Here is a 21,043-nt window from a genome sequence, read left to right on the forward strand (position 1 = left end):
ATACACTCTATCTCCTTGCTATCTCCCTTAGTAAGTTCAACTGCCTAGAGCTTCTTTTGTTTTAATTTTTATTTTTTTCTTTTCCTCGAACTTTTAAGTTCCTGTACATGTGCAGGATGTGCAGGTTTGTTACACAGGTAAACATGTGCCATGGTGGTTCTTATTTTATAGTCCTACCTAATATCCCTTCCCCTACCTTTCTGACAACTTACAGCCTGCCCTTCTTCAAAATTCAACTTCTCACTTTCTTTGCCAGGTGGGCAAAATTCACAGAGGCTGCAGCAATGGCAACAAAAGCTACTTCAGTGGTTGCCCATATAGACTCATAGTCTTAACTTGACCACAATGAACTATGGAAACAGGCCATTAGCTAATGGCCTGAAACTCCTGGAGCCAACCTTTTATACTTCTGCTCAAGGCAACTGGAACCTGGCAGAAATCTTTGAGTATGGACAGAGCAAAGTCACGGGGAAATTTTTGAAGGACCCTTTAAGCAAATGGTTTGGGATAGCAATTTGCAGTCATATCAATAGTTTACTAACTATTCATATTCTTTCCAGCAGTAATTTTGGGATCTTCTGGAACACTTCTGAAAATGTTTCCGAAAAAAAAAATCATCCAGAATTCAGAAATAAATTTTGGCACAGAAAGTTATTTGTGGCATTATTTGTATTTGGAAATCAGCCAAATATCTTTCAATAGGAGAATGTTAAATATTTAATGTTATATCCACATGGTGAACTATATAAAGTCATTGAAAATGCTGTTTATGAAGAGGTTATAGCATGGGAAAATGGTTCAGTTATGATGTTAGGTGGAAAATAATAAGAATTTATTTCGAATTTCAACTATATAAAAAAACAGATGCGTAAAAATCTAAAGGAAATAAGAATTGAGAGATCTCAATAGTTGCATTCCTAGTGATTTTTTAATACTTTACTGTAGTTTAAATGTTTTCTCCAATTAGCATGTGTTCCTTTTATGTTCTAAACAAACTTTAGCTCAGATTTTGCCATGTTATTTCTCTTCAGTAAATTTAAAAATAATTCATCGTTTCAGATAGTGTTCAGCATACACATGGCACTGTGTAGGATATCAAAATTTGCTTGCCAACATCAGTGAGTATATACTTGTTTAGTTTAATTAAAAATTATTGCCAAGTAAGAAAGTAACATTAATATTTTATTTTAATTTATTATTATATTAAAACAGCCAAGAACTCTCATATGATTCATTTTTTTATTTTGAGAGAAAAAAGAATGATCTGTAATTGTGGTTTACTTTTAAAATATGGCTTTTCTTAGAACCAGATATGATAGACTAATTAATTGGCTCCTAATAAATAGTGTGCCTACCTAAGTGATTACTAAACTCTATCAGTTAATTGTAGGAAAGTAAAGAGAAAGCTGTTTACATCCAGATAGATTTTAGCTCTCTTGAGAAGTTTCATCAAACTCCAATCCTACATGGTTATAGGATTGTATATCACATTCTGCAAGGTACAGTAATGTGCCAATTCAAAGACTTTGAGCAATGGGCCAGAGGCAGAGGGTGTAAGCCTAACACTTTGTTTCTTGACCCAGTAGCCAAAGTATGCTATGCCTTAGAAAAAAAACTGAGACCAGTTGTTCTGATCACCTTGCAAATTTTGTGATGCAGCCACCACCATTCCTAGAGTCGATTTTAGCCAGATACGTGCAGGCAAATACAAAGAATATTTATGCTGTTTTTCTTTGGGATAATTTTTCCCTTGTTCCCCAGCCGATTTATAATTCCTGCTTTCAGGGAATCTATATTTATGACAACCCAATCATGTTGGCCTTGCACTGCATCTCAGTGTGAGGAACCAGAGCCCTCTGTGGAAGGCAGCTTTATAGAGGAGACCACACTGTTGACAGATTCCTGCCTCCTCCCTGTGGGTGGTCTGAAGCAGCGAAATCTGAGCTTTCCAGCGCAGGCCTGGCATGTGCCAGGAAATTTAGATTCAGGGGAGCTGCTATCTATTACAGTTATAAACCTTCCGAAAACCAGAATTGCAGGTAACCAATATTCCTTCTGCATGCCAGAGCAAACCCCGGGCCATTAATCTTCAAATGACTGGGCTATTAATATTAAAATTGTTTCTATTATATAGCCTGGGTAAAGATTTGTTAGTTTCTGAAGTAAAGCAACAACAACAACAACAAAAATTGAAGGACTTTTACTTTGAAACATGTCTAAATTAGCAAGAGGAGGAAGTATGTTTGTTATCTGTTGGAAGAAACACTTTTAGAAGCCCATTGGGGGAGGAGATAGACTCAGATTTCTTGGGAGTCAGCCCAGTCTTGGAAAAAAAGTTCTAAGAAGTTTAGTAGGAGATGCCAAGGCACGATTAGAGGAAGGTAAACCTGATTTTGAATGCTGCATAGAACTAGGTATTCTTGGGAAAGTTCCTGAAATTTTCTGAACCTTTCTGTCCTCATCTAAAATATTTAGCTAATAATAATACTTTTTATGGTAGATACAGAGGGAAATGAGATAAGAATAGATGTGAAATACCTGAAGTCTGTGGTGTGAAACTCACATACCTCTTTACCTCATTATTAAAATATGTTAAAATGCTTCCAACCCATTATAACCAGTTTGCTTTTACAATGAAAATATACTTTTTCTCATTTGGTAATGAGAATGCAGTATGCAAATGCGCCATGTCTAAATTAGTTTTGGATCAATTACCACTTATGATTTCTACCACTATATAAGCAGCTGCTAATATTAATACCGTAATTGTAATCCCCCTTGACCTTACCCTACACATGCAACTTCTATTGCTAGAGGAAGTCCCATCCCAAGGGTGTTGATGCTACATCCACCACCCCTACCCAACCAGTAGCCTTTTGTATATAAAGTGTAGGCCAGCTACCTCTACAGCAATGGTTTTCACACTTTAGCATGTACTTGAGTCATCTTAGATTCCTGGATGCCCAACCCCAGAGTTTCTGATTCAGTAGGTCTCGGGGGAGGACAGATAATCTGCCTTTCTAACAAGGTCCCATATGATGCTGATGCTGATGTTGCTGATCCAGGAAACACACTATGAGAACCACTGATCTATATAATTCATAAAATAAACTCAGGAGGTTTTCATCTTTTTCAGTGGGCTAGACTAGTTTAAATAGCATTGGAATTATCTGTTCTTTAAAAGTTAAATGGAACCCAGCTGTGAAATTATGTAATCCTGATACTTCTTCCCCCCATTTAAATGATAGACTTTTAATCACCATTTCTGTCTCTTCTTATTACATTTTAGTGCTTCCTCTTGGGTCGGTTAATTTCTGTTTTGCTAAGAAATCATCCATTTTTTCTAGGTTTCACATCTATTACAATGGGGTTAGTTCTAGTACTTTCTTAATAATCATTTTCATTTTTGTGCACATGTTTTTCTCTATTTGCTCAAGCCTAGTATTTCCCCCTCTTCTTCGTTTAATCCTATTCATAAGATGGTTATATATTTTATAAAAGAACCAACTTTTGAATGTATTTGTTCTTTCTACTATTTTTGTTTTCCACTATATTTCAGCATTTATCTTTATTAATTCCTTCTTCATACTTTATTTAGGTTTATATTTTTGTTCTTCATGAAACTTACTAAGGTTAGTACTACGTTAACGTCTTAGTTCTTCAGTAATGAAGCTATTATAACTATAAGCCACACATATTTCCTCTGAGTACAGCTTTAGCTGTGTTTCAAAACTTTGGATGGGACATATTCTCTTTTTTATTGATACTAGATAGTTTATGATTTTAATTTTGCTTTTCTCATGAATCTTACAGCTATTATAAAGGACGTTTCTTATTTTTCAAGTAGATAAAATTTACTAGCTATTGCTTTATTTAAAATCAATTTTATTTTCTTATGATCTAAGATTATATCCTATCAAAATGTCTACTTTTAAAAAAAGGTGTTCATTTTCACCTTGTGATTTATATTTTATTAATATTCCACGGGCAATCAGAAATCTATTTTATTAACTCATATGATGTGAGTTCTGTGTACGAATCTATTAGATTGAGTGTGTAGAATATGTTATTCAAGTATTTATGTCCTTTCTTGTATTTGGGCTCCTTGATCACTTCCAAAAGTTCAAAATCATTTCCCAAAGCTAATATAATCTTTATTCTAAAATCTGACCAAGAAAATACAGACTAAAAAAAAATATGAGCTAATTTCACATATACACGTAAGGGCAAACTTTGGAATATTACCAAGTACATTCCAAAGCCATCTCAAAAGAAATAATACTCTGTGATCAAGAAAAATTTATTCCTGGAATTCAACATGGTTAAAAATTAGGAAATCTATCAAAATATTTGTCTGATCAATAAATTAAAGGAGGAAAAAGATTGTAAAAGTACGTGTAGAAAATGCATCTGTAAAATTCAGCAGCCATTTTTAAAAAACTTAGTTGGTGTATCTTTCTGTTTCACTTAAACATGATAAAGACTATCCACCAAACTCTCAAGCTCCTTGTAGTAAAATTAGGCATAAGAGAATGTATCAATTATCTCTTGTCCCAGTAATGTTGCATAACTATCAAACTTCAGTGACAAGTGATAATTAACATGTGTGGCTCACAGTGGGGATCAGGGGATCCGGGCTGGGCCTGCTTGCACATCTGTGGTCAGCTACAGATCATCTCAGCAGCTCTGCGATGATAATCGGGCATGCTCACGTGTCTGGTGTCTGGGGCTGGCTAGCTGTGGGCTGATTGAGGATGGCCTCTACTAGAACACTGGAAAAACTCCACAACATAATCCTCTTCCTGCAGCAGGCTAGCCCAGATAGCGGCCGAGAAGCAAGAGCAAGTCTAGTGTGAGAAGCACTTTTCAGGCATCATGTTTGCTGACCACCCTTTGGCCCAAACACTCACCTCACTAAGCCTAGACTCAAAATATGAGGGCACTGCAAAGATTCACAGCAAAGATTCATGGCACAGGGCTTAGATACAGGGAAGAGTCTCTGTATTTGTTTTTTCTTTGTATTTGTTTTATCAAGTGAAAAACAAATAAGGATCTCTGCTTCCACCAGCATTATTCATCTGTGTTTCAGGGGTCCCTGTGATTTTAATGGGCCAAGAGGTAACTGGCATAATGAATACAACCAAATGAGAAATATTACCTTTTTTGTTGATGATGTGATTGTATACCTGTAAGAGTGGAAGGACTCCAGTAAAAAACTGGAGTGCAACAATCAGTAAGAATATTTGACGAGGCCGTTGGACTAAAAAATAAATGTAGAAAAATCAGTAAGTCTTCTTTATAGCCATTCATTCAACAAATATTTATTAAACACTCACTGAATACTAAGCATTCATCTGGTTCCTAGAGATACAGTAGTGAACAAAAGAAAAAAATCATTTTCTGCATAGGGCTTATGTATTAGTTGGGGGTAATGGAAAAAAAATGAGTAGGTAAGCCAGATGGTGGCAAGTGCTATGGGGAAAAATATAAAGCCAGAGAAGAAGTATAGTAAATGCTTAGCCGATGGAATGGATGGCAGGCAGTGGTGTGTTATTTTCTATGAGGTGATTAGGGAGGGCTTTACTTACAATAAGTTGGCATTTGAGCAGAAACTTGAGGTTCATGACAAATTCTGCTGTGCAGACAACTGTGACAAGCACATTCCAGTTCAGGCAGAGTGAACAGCAAGTTGAAAGGCCTTGAGACACCGTTGTATGTGGTATACTTTATTTACAAGAATTATCAATTACAAATGGAGATGGAATTTTCACCATAACAACATAAATTTTAAAAGACTTAATAAGATACAACAAGAAATGATTATTTAAAGGGCAGAAAACAAAATCTGTAAAAACCCAAGGACACTATTTAAAAAACAAAACAAGAACAGAGGAGGCTAACTTGTCTTTTACCAGGTGCTTGAACATGTAGAAGTGACTATATCAAAACAACTGGATATTGGCAAAGGAGTAAACAAATTGATCAGTACAACAGATTGGAGGGTACATCTAGAACTAACATTGTAGCCCTACTTGCTAATACATTCAAAAGTAAATGAAAGGTGGATAATGGTACACGTTAATTTAAATTAAGCAGCAAACATGTATTGATTTGCTATTGCTGCCATAACAAATTATCACCAACCTAGCGGCTTAGCCAACACCAAGTTATGGCCTTGCAGTCTGTAGGGAAGAAGTCTGATACAGGCTTCACAGGGCTTAGGTTTCAGCCTGGAGCCTCTGAGGGAGAATCAACTTTCTTGCCATTCTCAGAGGTCAGCCATACTCCTTGGCTTCCTTCCTCCATCTTCAAAGTCAGCAATGTTGCATCTCTCCAACCCTTCTTCCATAGTGACATCTGCCGCTCAAGGATTCAGGTGACTAGATTGGGCCTACCTGGATAATCCAGAATAATATCCCCATCTCAAAATCTATACCCTTAATCACATCTGCAAAGTCCCTTTTGCCTTGTAAGATAGCATTTTCACAGGATCTGGCAATAAAGTCATGGACTTTTTGGGGAACCATCTTTGTGCCCACCGCAAACATTTCAGAGAAAATTTGGGAGAATAATTTTATAACCCAAGTGTCAGGGAAATGTTTATAATCAATACAGAGCTAATTAATAAGGGATAGATAAAAAGACAAGCATACTGTACCATGTAATTTTTTTAATTGCATGACCAAACATATCATAAACAAACTGAAAAATACAGGCTAGATAGGTGTCTTACAACATGTGGCAAAGTGTTAATGTCTGCTTTGTCACAGCATTCATAAGAATTAGTAGAGAAAATGGGGAAAAGATATGAGTAGTTAACTCACAGAAAAGCACATTCAAATGATCATTAAAACCACATGAAAATACGCTCAACCTCAGAAGTTTTCAGACAAATACAAAAGTTTATGTAACAAAGGGTATATTTAGTTTCCTAGGGCTACAGTAACAAATTACATGAGCTTGGTCGTTTAAAACAAGAGGAATATATGCTCACAGTTCTGGGGAGAGGAAGTTTGAAATCAAGGTGTTGAGAGAGCCACACTCCCTCTGAAGGCTCTAGGAGTGAATTCCTCCCTATCTCTTCCAGATTCTGGTGGCTCCTGGTGTTCCTTGATTTATGAATGTGTAATTCCAGTCTCTGCCTCCATCTTTACATGGCCCTCACCTCTTCTCCCTGTGTCTCCCCTCTGTGTATCTGTTATAAGGACACTTGTCATTAAATTTAGGGCCTGCCAGATAAGCCAGGATAATTTCATGTAGAGATCCTCAATTATATCTGCAAAGACTCCTTTTCCAAATTAGGTCATATTCATAGTTTTGGGGGATTACCACACGGACATATCTTTTGGGGGTCTACCATTCAGTCACTACAATGAGATACCCCTCCCATCAACTTAGTAAAATTTTAACTTTTTTCATTGACATATACAAGCTTGTAATATATTCCAAATACAAATCTACCAAATATATGTATTACAAATTTAAAAAATAATTAGCAAGTATTTCAAAGGAGTGATAATATCCATCACTGCAGTTAGATGAAGAGATGGGGGGAGTCTAATACATTCCTGTGGTCTTTGAACTTTTGAAAAGCAATCTAGCAAACTCTATTAATAAAAAACACAGAGAGATATCATATATGACCCAGCTTTTGGAAGCTAGCCCATAAAAATAAAAGCATTGATATGCAAGATTCTGTGTACAGGAATTTTATTGCATCATTGTTGTAGGGAGGGAAAGAGGAATCTGGAAACCAAGCGAATGCCCAGAAATTGGGGAATCGTTGGGAAATAAATGCGGTGCACCTGTATCATGGATATTATATACTGTATACATAGAGATTCGAGAACTACATGGATGTATGAGTATTAGGTTTTATCATGGCCAGAGTGATTGGTAGATCATGCAAGAATCCATGTTTGAGGGTTTAAGTGAAAAAAATTCCTTTCTTTTGAGTCACAACACCTGGAATAGTGTATCAACTTTGTCCTTAATTCCTGGTGTAACTGAGCAAAGTCACGTGTAACCAGCCACCCTGGGTCTCTGGTTGCTCAGCCTCAGGTGAGGAGGTGGCACTGCCTGTGAGTATATGCTAAATTCCAGGAGTAGCAAAGTGTTCTGCCCTCCCTCAGGCATAGGGAAAATACTGTTTTGTGTTGACCGGACAGATCTGGAGATGTAATCAGTGGCTTTTGAAGAGTCATTGCTGAGTAAGTGAGAAAAATTTTATGCCGTTTAGTCTAGGAATTGAGAGTCAGTGTTGGGATGTGCAGCTCAAAGCTGTCCTGCTCCTGTTTCCCCTGGAGTATTTTCAGCAATAGGAACACACTGAAAAAGTACACTGCTTCCTCCTCCAGAGAAAACCACATGCGTTTAAAGGTATAAACTCTGGTATGTTTGCTAAAAAAAAAAAAAAAAAAAAAAAAAAGCATACTTCCCCAGAAACCTCAAGGCTTCCCAGAATTTCTGTTAAGAATTCAGATGTACTGATGATAAATTTCTAAATACCACAATTTCAGCCAATTTTATTAACAAATGGGAAAAAAAAAAGAAAGTTTTTATGATCAGAGGAACTGTTTTAAAAAATTGTGGGTGAAATGCAGTTACACTTGGTCATCTGTGAAAAACAGAGATCAGATAGAGTTCTTGATCTTTTCAAATTTTTTGCATATTGTATAGGATACAGCATCGGGTCTGTACCAACTACAGGACACTTAGAAATAAGTTATTCACATTAAATTTCTTGAAAAGCATCCAAAGATCAAGTTACTCATTCTCCTTCCCCCAGGCAAGGCTGGAGAACTACCCAGCCCAGGCTCTTGAAGGTCTTTCTTATTTTTAAAGAACCCTTAGTTATAATGCATGATTCTCAGTTTCCTCTACGTTTTTATTTTATTCTACAGTGAACCTGAATTACTTTTCTTTTTTTTTTTTTTCTTTTTCTTCTTTTTTTTTTTGTGATTGAGTCTCCCTCTGTCGCCCAGGCTGGAGTGCAGTGGTGCGATCTCGGCTCACTGCAAGCTCCGCCTCCCGGGTTCACGCCATTCTCCTGCCTCAGCCTCCCGAGTAGCTGGGACTACAGGCGCCCGCCACTACGCCCGGCTAATTTTTTTGTATTTTTAATAGAGACGGGAGGCCAGGATGGTCTCGATCTCCTGACCTCGTGATCCGCCCGCCTCGGCCTCCCAAAGTGCTGGGATTACAGGCATGAGCCACCGTGCCTGGCCTGAATTACTTTTCTAAGCGGGAAAAAAAATATTAACTTAAAACACTTATCTATATGATTTGAGAACTATAGTTCATAAAGTATTTTGGAATGAATTTTTAAAAAACAATCAAATGAGTCACAATCCATAATCACGTCTAGAGACCTTTTTCATGCTGATTCTCACAGGAGGCTAAAGCCTCAATTGGTTACAAAGGTGCGAGACAGTGTGCATGCAGCAATGGAGGGAAAGGCCTTCCATGTAAGAGGAACATGAGGCCAAATCTTGGCAATTCACTTCCTCCCTAAGGCTCTATTTTTCCATCTGTTAAGTAGAGATGATGATAATTCTTATCTGTACAGAGTTGTTACAAGGCTTAGGGTAAAAAGTATTTGAAAATTGTACCCAGTAACTAGCAATCTATGAAAATCAGAGACAGTATTTCTTCCTGGCCTCGTTTTCTTCTTCCTTGTTTAAAATAATCATAAACAAATACAATACAAGATGTGTTAGGCCATTTGTCCTCAAAATACTATTGGCCTCTTAATTATATCTGAATAATTATTTGCATGAAATTAAGTCAACTTTACTGCAGTTGTACCGAATTGGAACAAATAAAACTTCAGGTGAGAGAAATGTTAGAATCAGGTTTGTGGTTCCCATGGGGCATGGATAGTACCTAGAAGGGAGCGATTGTAGGGGATTGGTAAGCTTCAGGTTTTTGATCTGGGTGCCAGTGACACAATTTGTGATCCTTCATCGAGGCACTCACTTTCAATCTCTGCATGTGTCTATTTTTAAGTGTGTGACACTTTAATAAAAAGTTGAAACCAAAATAAATAAATAAATATCCTCTATGTAGTCTTTAACGGACCTATTTTAATTTTCTCACATTTCATAGGCACAACATCAAAGAAGAAATAGAAATTCAATGCTTTAGAACAAGGTTTTCAACTAAGGGCTGACCTAAGAGTTTATTAGAAAGTAACATGAAAATCTGCCCCCCCAGAGATGGTGATTGAGTAGATCTGGGATGGGGCCTAGAAATGTGTATTTTTTAAATTCAAAAGTTAGGAGCCACTGCTCTGAAGTCTAAAGCACAGGCCCTTACAATGCTACAAGTTGGAATCACCTGAGGCATTTAAAATGCATTATGGGCTGGGTCCAAACCCACAGCTTCTGATTTAATTGGTCTGGGATGTGACCTGAGCATCCAGGTTTTTTAAAGCTCCCAGGTGATTATAATGTGCAGCATCACGTGGGGAGCGGCTCTCTAAGACACAGGGAAGGAGCTTGGAAATCTGTTATAGCTACTTATCAACAGCAGGTGAGAACAGTGAGGGAACCTTTGCCAGAAGGCAAATGTTTATTATATGTTTCTGTAATGAGTATGCATTTGTTTATAGGGCCTTCATAACTCGTCTGGGTCATCATCCTCTTTTTAGCCTGTAAATTTCTAAATGGCAGGGCAAGGACAGGAGAACTGCTTTGTATAAGCAACTAAGTTCTACAATTAAATAGATGATCACAATAATGCAGAAATTCCTTTCTGCAGCTCGCCAGAGAGGCAAACTCCAGCATTTTATATTTCATCTGCCCCCAGTGACTTCACTGTAGGAAGAGGAAATGCAGAAAAACAAACGTCTTGAAGACTGAATGCCTCTTATTCACAGAGGTTAGCATTAGACTGTTGGAAGTAAGGTATGTATTCCAAGATTCAGTCACTGTGGTGATAAGAAATGGTTGTTTTGATGGAAAAATTTATGCTTCCTATTACTCACTCATCACTTACACTTATTAATTCATTGTCTCCTTTCTAACCCATGGATTCTACCTTGCATTCAATGCCTTCAAAAGATGTCTTCCCTCAGATATGCCTTGTGATTTCTCATACTATACGGGTAGAGTTAAATGCGGTTAGAAGTACTAGGGCCGCTCATTGTTTATCAAGGAAGTGAAAGTTGCTCCTTGAAATCAACAAAGATTCAGAACCCAAAGTTTGAATCATTTTACCTATTTGAGAAATCATCTTGCTAAAGGGCTCTTCGGCAGGAAGTTGCAAAATCAGTACTCAGTTCTTGCTGAGTTCCCTGAAACTCAAACCTAAAGTGTGTGGATAGCCTATTTAACTGACAGCCCTTAAGGAGCCATGCTCCTCTGCCAGGAACGTCCTCCCCCTCCTTGGTGCTGGAGTTAACTCCTGATCATCCTCCACAGGATACCTCCTTTATGCTCTCCCAGCTCACCAGAAAGGAGGACAGGGCTTGCTCTGTTCTCTGTACTCTTACAGCACTTTTGTTCATGTATTGGTCATAGGATGTGTCACAGTGTGTTATAAATATTTATCTTCTGGTCAGGCTCTTCTGTTAGACCTAGGCTTTTATTAGTGAAGGGAAACTTACTCATATTCTCAGCCTCTGAACTCAGTCCTGTGCCTTGGCACATAGTAGGGGTCACACCACGTAATTGCAGTAGACGGTGTTTGCAAAAGAATTGCCCATCCTAACGATGTGGCCATATTTATTAGCAGGAGCTTTGGAAAGTAAAGCTTCTAACTGAAGCTGACATTATCCTAAAATAGGAAGCCACATCAACGCTGCCTTTTGACTCAATAAATGTCAGATCTTATTCCATCCAAATAACTCTTGACTCTCCAACTGAGCTCTAATGGAAGATCAAAGAGCCTCTAAGAGCTGGTCCTTTTCTCCATTTCAAGAAGGGAGTTAATGCTTATAGTTAATGCTAAGCTCTTGACTCTAGGCTGGAATGGCAATAAAGGCATATCAGACCTTTAATTCTAAGTAAAATAAAAAGACTGGAGAGTTGTTACAGAGGTAAATGTAGGAAAGAGAAAACTAAGTGGAAATTTGGGGTAGGAGGAGCAAATAATCTTTAGATCAGAAGGACCTAGATCACCTATCTGTGCTGTCCATTACTGTAGCCACTAGCCAAAGGTGGTTAAATGTAAATTAATAAAATTAAATGGTTGGTAGCCACACAGGGCTAATGGCTACCATATTGGAAAGTGCAGATATAGAGCAGTGACATTATCACAGAAAGTTCTACTGGACAGCGCTTGATAAATTCCATCCCTTTACAGATAGGGAACCTGACAGCTGGAGAAGTTCAGTGACTGACCCAAGGATTCATAGTTGGCCTAGACCTGAGACCCAAACCTCAGGAACCCCAAGCTGGCCTCATAACACTCTGTGATATAGGGTTTTCCTAAGCCAAAGAAAATCAAGAGGACTAGCAAGTTTCAACTGGATTCAAAAGTGCAGAGTAGCCATTAAGTAGTGTTATACAGGCAAACTTACTGAAATAAAATTTGCAAGCAAAAAAATCCTGGCACAATAATTGTCTTAAGCGGAAAACTTAACTTCTGAACAAAAACTTGTCTTTGTACTTAAGTCAAAACACTAAGCTATGTCACAGTAAAAAGTACCATTCAATCACTCAATTTAATGTCAGGTGAAGAAGTTGCATACTAATCAATAACCTCAGATGTACACATTTGTGCCTATTTAAATGCCTGCGCTAGTAATCGTATACTGTACTATTGTGTAGTAAAATAGTCCCCAAAGAAAAATGTACCTTCTTGCATCTTCTAAGTATACATGCATGTGGTTAGGGCTATCACTTACCATCTTTAGGTATTAATTACTTGGCTTTTCCAAATGTTGTGAAATGTTTTTTCATATTTCTATCTTGAGCTAGTTTCAATAATACAATGCTGTGCCCATGTTTGACCTCCTATAAAGAATATCAGCCCCCCCTTATATATTTAAATTGGGTTTCCAGGTGGTGAGTTTTCAGACCTAGGACAGCATTTAAAATATAATTATGTGAGGAATTTGAGTTGGTGTCATAGTTACAAGGACATTTTTGGACATAGTATTTCAGAAAGCTAACATCGATTTTATTGAATTCACAGGTGATTTCTTACATTTCAGTGAAGACATCTCTATCCTGTTTGTTTTAGTACTTTGGATGATTGTGCTGAAAGCCAGTGTATTATTAGAAAGCAGCATGCTGCCAGCATTAAGGGAAAGTTTCCTTGCTAGTCCCTTGAGTCAAATAAATAGGATTTCTGTCATTTGACTTGAAATACAGAATTGCAGACCCAAAACTACTTAATGGAGTTCCTTCACAAAGCAGGAACTCCAGAGGTAGTTGGTTTAATTTAGTTAATTGGGTGGCATGACAGGTCATCAAGGTGCCCTCCATCTGGTTGCCCTACCATTGTCTCCGTGTTGCCTTTTGTTCCCAGGCTGTCCCCTCAGAGTCACCACTCTAGGCAGCATATGTTCACACAGCCACATCCAAAGACCAAAAGAGAAGCAGTGTCTCATCACATGTGTCTTCATTACAGGAAGGAAAATATCTCTTCCATAAATCCTCCTCATACTACCTCTAGCAACTGCCTCTTACATCTAATTGCCCAGAATTGGGTCATGTGCTCATACCTTAGCATTAAGGGAGGTTGGGTGAGTCAGTTACTCAATAATGTGTAACAAATCACTCTAAAAGTTAGTGGCTTTAAACAACTATTTTTTACCTTTCATGATTCTTCAGTCTGGGCTGGGCTCAGCAATGTGGTATTTCTGCTTCACGTGGCATCTGCTGGAGCTACAACATCCAACATGACCTGGGGGTTGGCCAGGCATCTAACTTTCTTCACATGGTCTCTCTGTGTAGCTAGCTTGGGCTTCCTCACAGCATGGCTGTCTCAGGATAGTCTGACTGCTTACATGGTAGCTGGTTTCCAAAAGAGTATGAAAGTGGAAACTACAAAACCTCTTAAAACATAGTCTCAAGCCACACAGTGTCACTTATGCACTCTGTTGATCAAAGCAAGCCGCAGGGTCAGCTCAGTTCAGAAGGAGTCCACTTCTCTTGATGAAAGGAATGGCAAAGTCACATTGCCAGAGACATGCAGGATGGCAGGGATTATTGCAGCCATTTGTGGAAACAACCTACCACACTGGAAATCCAAGTACCAGGCATTTTCAGACTCTGGAGGAAAAGAAGATGGATGGTAAGAAAGAGTCTGAGTAGAGTGGGTAATTAACAGTGAGTCTAAACTAAGCTTGATTCTGCAGCCGCCACAATGGCATCTGCTTTGCTGCACTGATCACAACCTGGACACAGCCTATTTTAGTTAAGCCTCCCTACCCTAGATGGCCTTTGGGAATGCAATCAGGCCATGCTCAGGAATTTATACCCTATACCCAAATTCCATTTGAGTGAACTGAATTCATCTGGCCTCATTTTATTGAAAGTTTTAGTTGGTAAAAGAATAGATTACTGTACCTTTGTAACAGAATAAAAATGTTCATGGGACAGATAAACACTAAATTCAGCATTATGGCAAAATGATACAATTTGATTAATTGAGGTAGCATGTCCTTGGATTTTGCAATATTATCCTTTTTTCTTTTTTGCATATTTGGCATAGTATATAATTTTAAATAAAATGACAGATTACCATAATGAGCTAGAGTTTTCTTAGTAAGAAGGGAAAAGGCATTTCTAGTTGATTTTCATTCCTTTCTCCATGATTTTCATTTCTTTCTCTTTCTAGGGGCACAGCCTAGGAAGGGAGAACTCTGCAGTATGATTGAATGATACTGGGATGGGTGACTCCACATTCTAGGGAAAACTCAATAGCTTAATGATCAACATGTCTCAACATTCTCAAATCCATTCAGGTATCAGAGTTTGTAGAAGTCATGATACCCTTTCAGACCACCCCAAAATGATGATGCCAGGAACTTTTAAAAGTAACATGCCTAATTTTGGGTAAAACCAGCATATATTTTATACTTGATTCTGGGACAGACCAGTGAGTGGTAGCAGGTGCAAAAAATTATGAGCAACAAACAAACAAAAACTTTGCAGCTGAGAATTTCTATCAAATGCTATATTTAGAAAATTGATAAAATTGACTAAATTTTAAATAAATTAAACTTTTTAAACTTTAGCCAAAGTTCTGTTTTTTTTTTTTTTTTTCTCACTGAAATGCCTCAATGTAGTTTATGGGACCCCAGTGTTTTATATGGTCCAAGATTCCCTTGCCATAGATCAGTGAGAGGGCCCAGGAGCCAAGGGATCTGGTCCAAACATGCAGCTAAAATTCCTTGGTTATAGCATTCTGGTATTGTTACTGATTTTCTTAACTCTAACATTTAATTATCCTGTTAGAACTGTAGTTGAAATGAGACCACTGACTTCTTTACTCGACAAGATTTATTGAGAGTCCACTATTTGCCAGGTACAGTGCTGGGAACCAGGGAGTCATTAATGAGGACAAGATGGTTCCTGACCCCCAGCAGGAAGCTTAACATCCAGCCAGGGAGAAGGGCTTGAAACAAGGTGATGCACACAGTGGAGAGCACAGGGAGCTTAGAGGAGGGCACCAGCACAACACACTTTGGGGTCAGCATCTACATCTCAGTTCAGAGCCTCACCAACATCTAAAATACAAATATTAGAATTGGATGTGTCCCTGATGCTTCTGGGGGCTGAAAGACTTAATTTTTACAGCTACTATGGCCCTGGAGCACTTAAAAAAGCATTTTAGTAAAAGCAATCCATGTTTATGGTAAAAATAGTAATAACATTGAGCAGTTCAGAAGGATATAAAATGAAATATAGAAGGCCCCATCCCTATCTTCCAGCCCTACTCCCTATAGGTGACCACTAGTTGCATTTTTTCATTTTCTTGTATACCTTACCAGAAATATTGTAGACATAGTATAAATATGTGCACACACGTTGTGTTTAACACAGATTAAATTTTTTCCTTAAATAATAAAATTTGGCACCTTTTCATACCTCTCTACATAACTTTCACTTTATGTTACTCTTTTTTCTCAACAGCCACATATTAGTCCATTGAATGATTAGATGTACCAAAATTTATTTACTGACTCTTCTGTTAATGGACATTTAAGTTATTTCCAGAATGTTGCAATTTCATAAAACCTACAATGAACATATATATATATATATATATTTACATAAATGACTATGTCTGCAGGATAAGTTCCAAGATGCAGAATCACAGTGTCAAAAGGCATGTACATTTGGAATTTTGTCAGATATTGTCAAAATGTTGGACTAATTTGCAGTCTTGCTGACAATGTGCAAAACAGCCCCAGTTTTATTTTGCAAGAAATGTACAGTCAGTCCCTCCATATCCATGGATTCTGCATCCATGGATTCAACCAACTGTGGATTGAAAATATTTGGAAAAAAAAAATGCATCCATACTAAACATGTATAAACCTTTTTTGTTATTGTTATATGCTGAACAATACAGTATAACAACTCTTTTTTTTTATTTTTAACAACTCTTTACATAGCATTTACATTGCATTATGTATCATAAGTAATCTAGAGATTATTTAAAGCATATGGGAGAATGTAGATTTTATGCAAATATTACACCCTTTTGTATAAGGGACTTGAGCATCTCTGGTGTCCAAGGGAGGTCCTAGAACTAATCCTCCACAGATGCCAAGGGACAATAGACAATAACTCATGTGCGCACAGAAACACTGATGAAGCTTTGAAAGCAAAGAGGAGTTTGCACTTTATATTTAAGTATGTCTTGGCAGAGCCCTGTGGCATTCGCTAATAAAAGGAAGTGGCAGAACTCAATATTCAAAAGGCCTCCCATTTTCTGTGTCTTTCTTCTAAAGTCTTTAAACTGCTGCATCATAGGAATTTAGTTTACTAAATCCAAATTACAAAGTTCAAGGAAACTGAGTTTACTTGAATTGAGTTCATGTACAACTCGGCTTCTAATCTCCTACTGTGAGAGGAAGGCTGTAACAGGAACCTATTTTGTGGATCTCTCTTTTGGGTAACGCTCTCAGGTGGTAAGTTGTGGAAAGGTACATGAAGGAAAATGGGAGGGGAGTTGGAGGGCATCAATTAGTGTTTTTTGCTTAATTGAGCACAGTCCTCTGTAGTCCCAAAGCCTGGGCTCTGTTGATCTGCCTGAACCATTCCTCTTTGGTATGGAAATTCATGAGAACAGGACATCTTACTTGAGTAACAGATGCCACCTCCCTATAGTCAAGTTAGTCAAGAAAATTCCAAGAATTATTTTAAGGTGTTTTATTTCATGCCTAGCAGAGCATAGAAAAATATTAGCTTCTAGGGCTAGACGACTGCTTTGGGGTCTCCAAGAAAAAGGTTTCAAGGTTAGTCATTACTATGCAATTCTGCTGCTGTGACTGATTTTAATGCCATCCCAGGATCAACAGTTGCTAGAAAAATCAGTCTTCTTGTCAGAAAAATACATTTCTTCCCCAATATCTAATTAATTAAGGTATTTTAACCACTTGATTATGCATCGTGTCTCTTGGAGGAGAAACTGAATTGAGTTGTCAGAAAATCAAAACTTTAATGACCAAAGTCCTTTGAATATAACTAGGGAGGAACTTTGATTCATAATCATTTTGTTTCAAAATGCTGAGTATAGTTTTTGAAGTTTACAGTGAACATGCCCAGGATATGATGCTGACTTGAGAGAACACTTTATTTACAAGATGTCTCCCGTGTTAATTCAGACATTTCAGATAGGCCCAAAGAGGATCTCGGCCTGGTGCCTCTCAGTTGTTTGCAGAACATGGCAGGCAGACACTCCAAATGTATGGCCCAAGAGAGACACAGGCCTTGCATTTAATTAAAGCAACTCAGTAAACTTCCTGAAAGATTTATCCCCCCAACCGCACCCCTTCATATCTCAAAAGAAACGTAACTAAGCACCAAATATTTTTCTTTCTGCTAGTGTTTTGAGGTTTTTCTTGGCTCATTTTTTGCAGCTCAGACACTATGGAAAACTTTATTGCCTTGCAGATGTGTCCCTAGGTGGCTGAGGAAACAGGCAAAGCACAACCTAATTCATTTCTTTTCTATAGGAGATAATGTCCAGAAGAGTAAATGTTGTCTGCCACAGTTAAAAATCAGAAGAGAGGAGCTAAGCATTGACTTTAAAAGTAAGGAGGTTTTTAATGAAAGACACTGGAGGCCTTTGCTGGGGATGGGGGAATCTATAAGTAAAGGTGAAGAGATTTTAGGTTTGTCACCATGATAGGGAACGTCCCAATACTCTGAGGTATAGATATAGATATAATGAATTTTTAGTCATGTCAGTAAGTAGGGAGATTGACTTCAGTCTCAGGGTATTTAAAAATATGTTAGAGAGATTTCATGAAAGAAAAAATGTGACAGCCTTTTAGATATTTTAGCCTAGGCTGCAATTAATATCCACTAACCAAGAAGCAGACTCCTCAAAACAATTAAGTTTTCTTTGAGTAGCTGCTATAATAAAAAGCCAAGTGGTATTTTAATTTTCACATATTTCTGAAAGGCAACTTGTATTTTAGCTCTTGGTCCCTCCCTCCTCAACTCCAAAAAATGAAAAGACTGATAGAGGGTTGGATAGGTAGATGGGTAAGTGGATGAGTAGACACTGATGCACTTGCTGTTTCCCTGAAGAAAAAAAAATGGAATGCAATCTCTTTGAAGGGAAAACTATATAAAATTGCCATTTTTGCAGGTTAAAATGACTGAATGTTGGCAATTTTTTATGTTTTAACCTAAAAGAATATGCATCTAAGCACACTTGAACTTGTGTTTGTCTTTACTAAACATTTAGATATTTGTGATGCAGTTTATGAAACATCTTTCTCATAGTGAAGTTGTCTACCTAAAAATCCTATGTGTTTCATTTCTTTAAAAATTCTTTAGTATTCATGCAGCTAATAGGCAACAGTAATAAAGCCCTCGTCTGTCCACTTGCCAGCCTTCCCATTTGGCCAGCAAGCTCTGGCTTGAAACCCCACACTGGGCTCTCGTCCATTTTTCATGAGGCTCCTCATCCCCTCCCTCTTCTTAGCCAGCACTCTGGACAACAGTCAGAAATCAGAAGGGCTTTATTTCCTTAAGCAAGTCACTTCTTTCAGTGTTTCTGGCATTGCTTTGGTGCAGTGGCTTTCCAATTGATGACCACAGCCCACAGTAAGAAATACATTTTACATAACGACCAAGCATACAAATGGTGTGTGTTTGTAAATCAAACAAAAGTTTCACAAAACAATCCTAACTCTTAACAAATGCAGTGAACTGACGCTTTCTAGTCTACTTTATTTCATTTTTTAAGAGGCACTGCTTGCTACCCACTAAACTGATTTCACAACCCACTTATGTGTTGGGACCCATAGTTTGAAAAACACTGCTTTAGTGTACTTGATTCAACCCGGGAATTTTAAGTCTTGGCAGTCAATCACAGGCTTGCTTATATCGGCAGAAAAAGGCAGGACTATTCATTGCTGGGAACACGGTAAAAACATCCTTTGGCAGCCTTCAGAAAATTTTTTTAATAGCAGTGGAAATAAACAGGTATTAAATCTATTAATGGAGGACAGCCTCAGCCAAAAAATAACAAGGGGTTAAAAAAAAAAAAGAGCAGTCACATACTCACAGAAAGTAGACAGAATCCTGCAGAACCGAGTTCTAGAACTTTGCGTCCAAGCACAGCTCTCAGCTGAGAACAACAGGTTAGCCTGTTTTCTAGGTAGTATGGAATATGTAAATAGTTCAGATGTAGACGGTGGAAAACTCACAGTGTGGGTTTAGAAAGCCTGGCTCTGCAGCTGCCAATCATACTTCATTTCTTGCTAAGGCCAGGAACTGAGACTTCTCTGGGCTTCCAGCCACTGGCTGTCTTCGTCCACATCTTGGCCTTCACCCAGCCTTCCTTTTACTACCTTGGGTCACAATTTGTCCTGCTCTGGCCACTTGGTAGAAAACTTGCCTTCTACATTTGGGACAGAATAAAAGATGCTCTTAAAACCCAGAGGAAGTCACGTATCAGGTGCTACTGGTATCATGATGTGTTAATGTACCAAATCAGAATCCTATTCAGTGCAACTTTGGAATCACAGCTTTTGTGAAGCTATAATGTGGAGAAAATCCAAGACAAGTGCACAGCGAATTCTGTGCTTGGCAGTGTTCACTATTTATATGAGTAAATGTTGTTCCTTTCTCTTCTTGGCCTTTGGCTACTGGTGTTTCCTTTTAAAGTTCATGCCAAAGTAGGGTGGGAATTTATCATTTGACAATAGAAAGTGAACTGGATCTAATCGGTCCAGGAGCCTACATTTGAATTGTTTTCCTACAATGCAACATCAGGTTCTGCCTTCAAACTTTCCTGCTCCCCACATCATCCCAAAAACATTTTAAAGGCCATCAAAAGAATGCTCTGATAATAAAGATTCTCAAACATTCTCTAGAATTGCAGAAAGCTGGGACGACTCTCCTGTTGAAAGTTAGTTTTCTTCTCTCCCTTTCAAGTTGACCAGGAAGAGCTAGAAGAGCATTTTTCAGGATATCAGAATCCCAGAACAACTCTCATCTCACTTACAAACTGAAGGACAGTGGCCTCATACAAGTTATGCTTCACTAGAACTGATTTTCTTCTTCTCTAGACTGGGAAAGCCACTCTTGGCCTACATTGCTCATAAAATGAATGAAAGCTTAAATAAAATAATGCACATAAAAATACTGTGACAAACATACAGTCCAACTGCAGGTTCTTTTTCTGTTTTTGATCAATCCAGACCTAAATTGAAGTCTTTTAAGTCCTTGTAGCCCTAGGAAGCTGATTTTTAAGGTAAATGTGCAGGTCTTAGATCTGCTTAAAGGAGAGTGGGTAAAGCTGAAGGCACTGGGTAGGGGATGAACAGAGTTATTCAGTGACAAAGGAAAGAATGTGAAAAGGAAACGTGTGTAAGATACCTATGTAGAACCCACTGCATTGG

General features: G+C 38.0%; 1 protein-coding gene across 10 annotated transcripts in view; it reads left to right on the forward strand.

The window, feature by feature from the left end:
- The window catches only part of THRB (thyroid hormone receptor beta), a 382,425-nt gene that overhangs the window by 184,967 nt on the left and 176,415 nt on the right, over window positions 1-21,043 (forward strand). Inside the window, exon 3 of one of the 10 annotated variants that reach the window (XM_063637322.1) lies at window positions 10,762-10,907. The exons of the other annotated variants lie outside the window; for them this stretch is intronic. The gene's annotated coding sequence lies outside the window, so the exon portion shown is untranslated. The remainder of the gene's footprint in view (window positions 1-10,761; window positions 10,908-21,043) is intronic. 10 annotated transcript variants of the gene reach the window in all.

This window comes from Symphalangus syndactylus, chromosome 1 (assembly GCF_028878055.3).
Source record: "Symphalangus syndactylus isolate Jambi chromosome 1, NHGRI_mSymSyn1-v2.1_pri, whole genome shotgun sequence".
In the NCBI taxonomy this organism is placed as follows: domain Eukaryota; kingdom Metazoa; phylum Chordata; class Mammalia; order Primates; family Hylobatidae; genus Symphalangus; species Symphalangus syndactylus.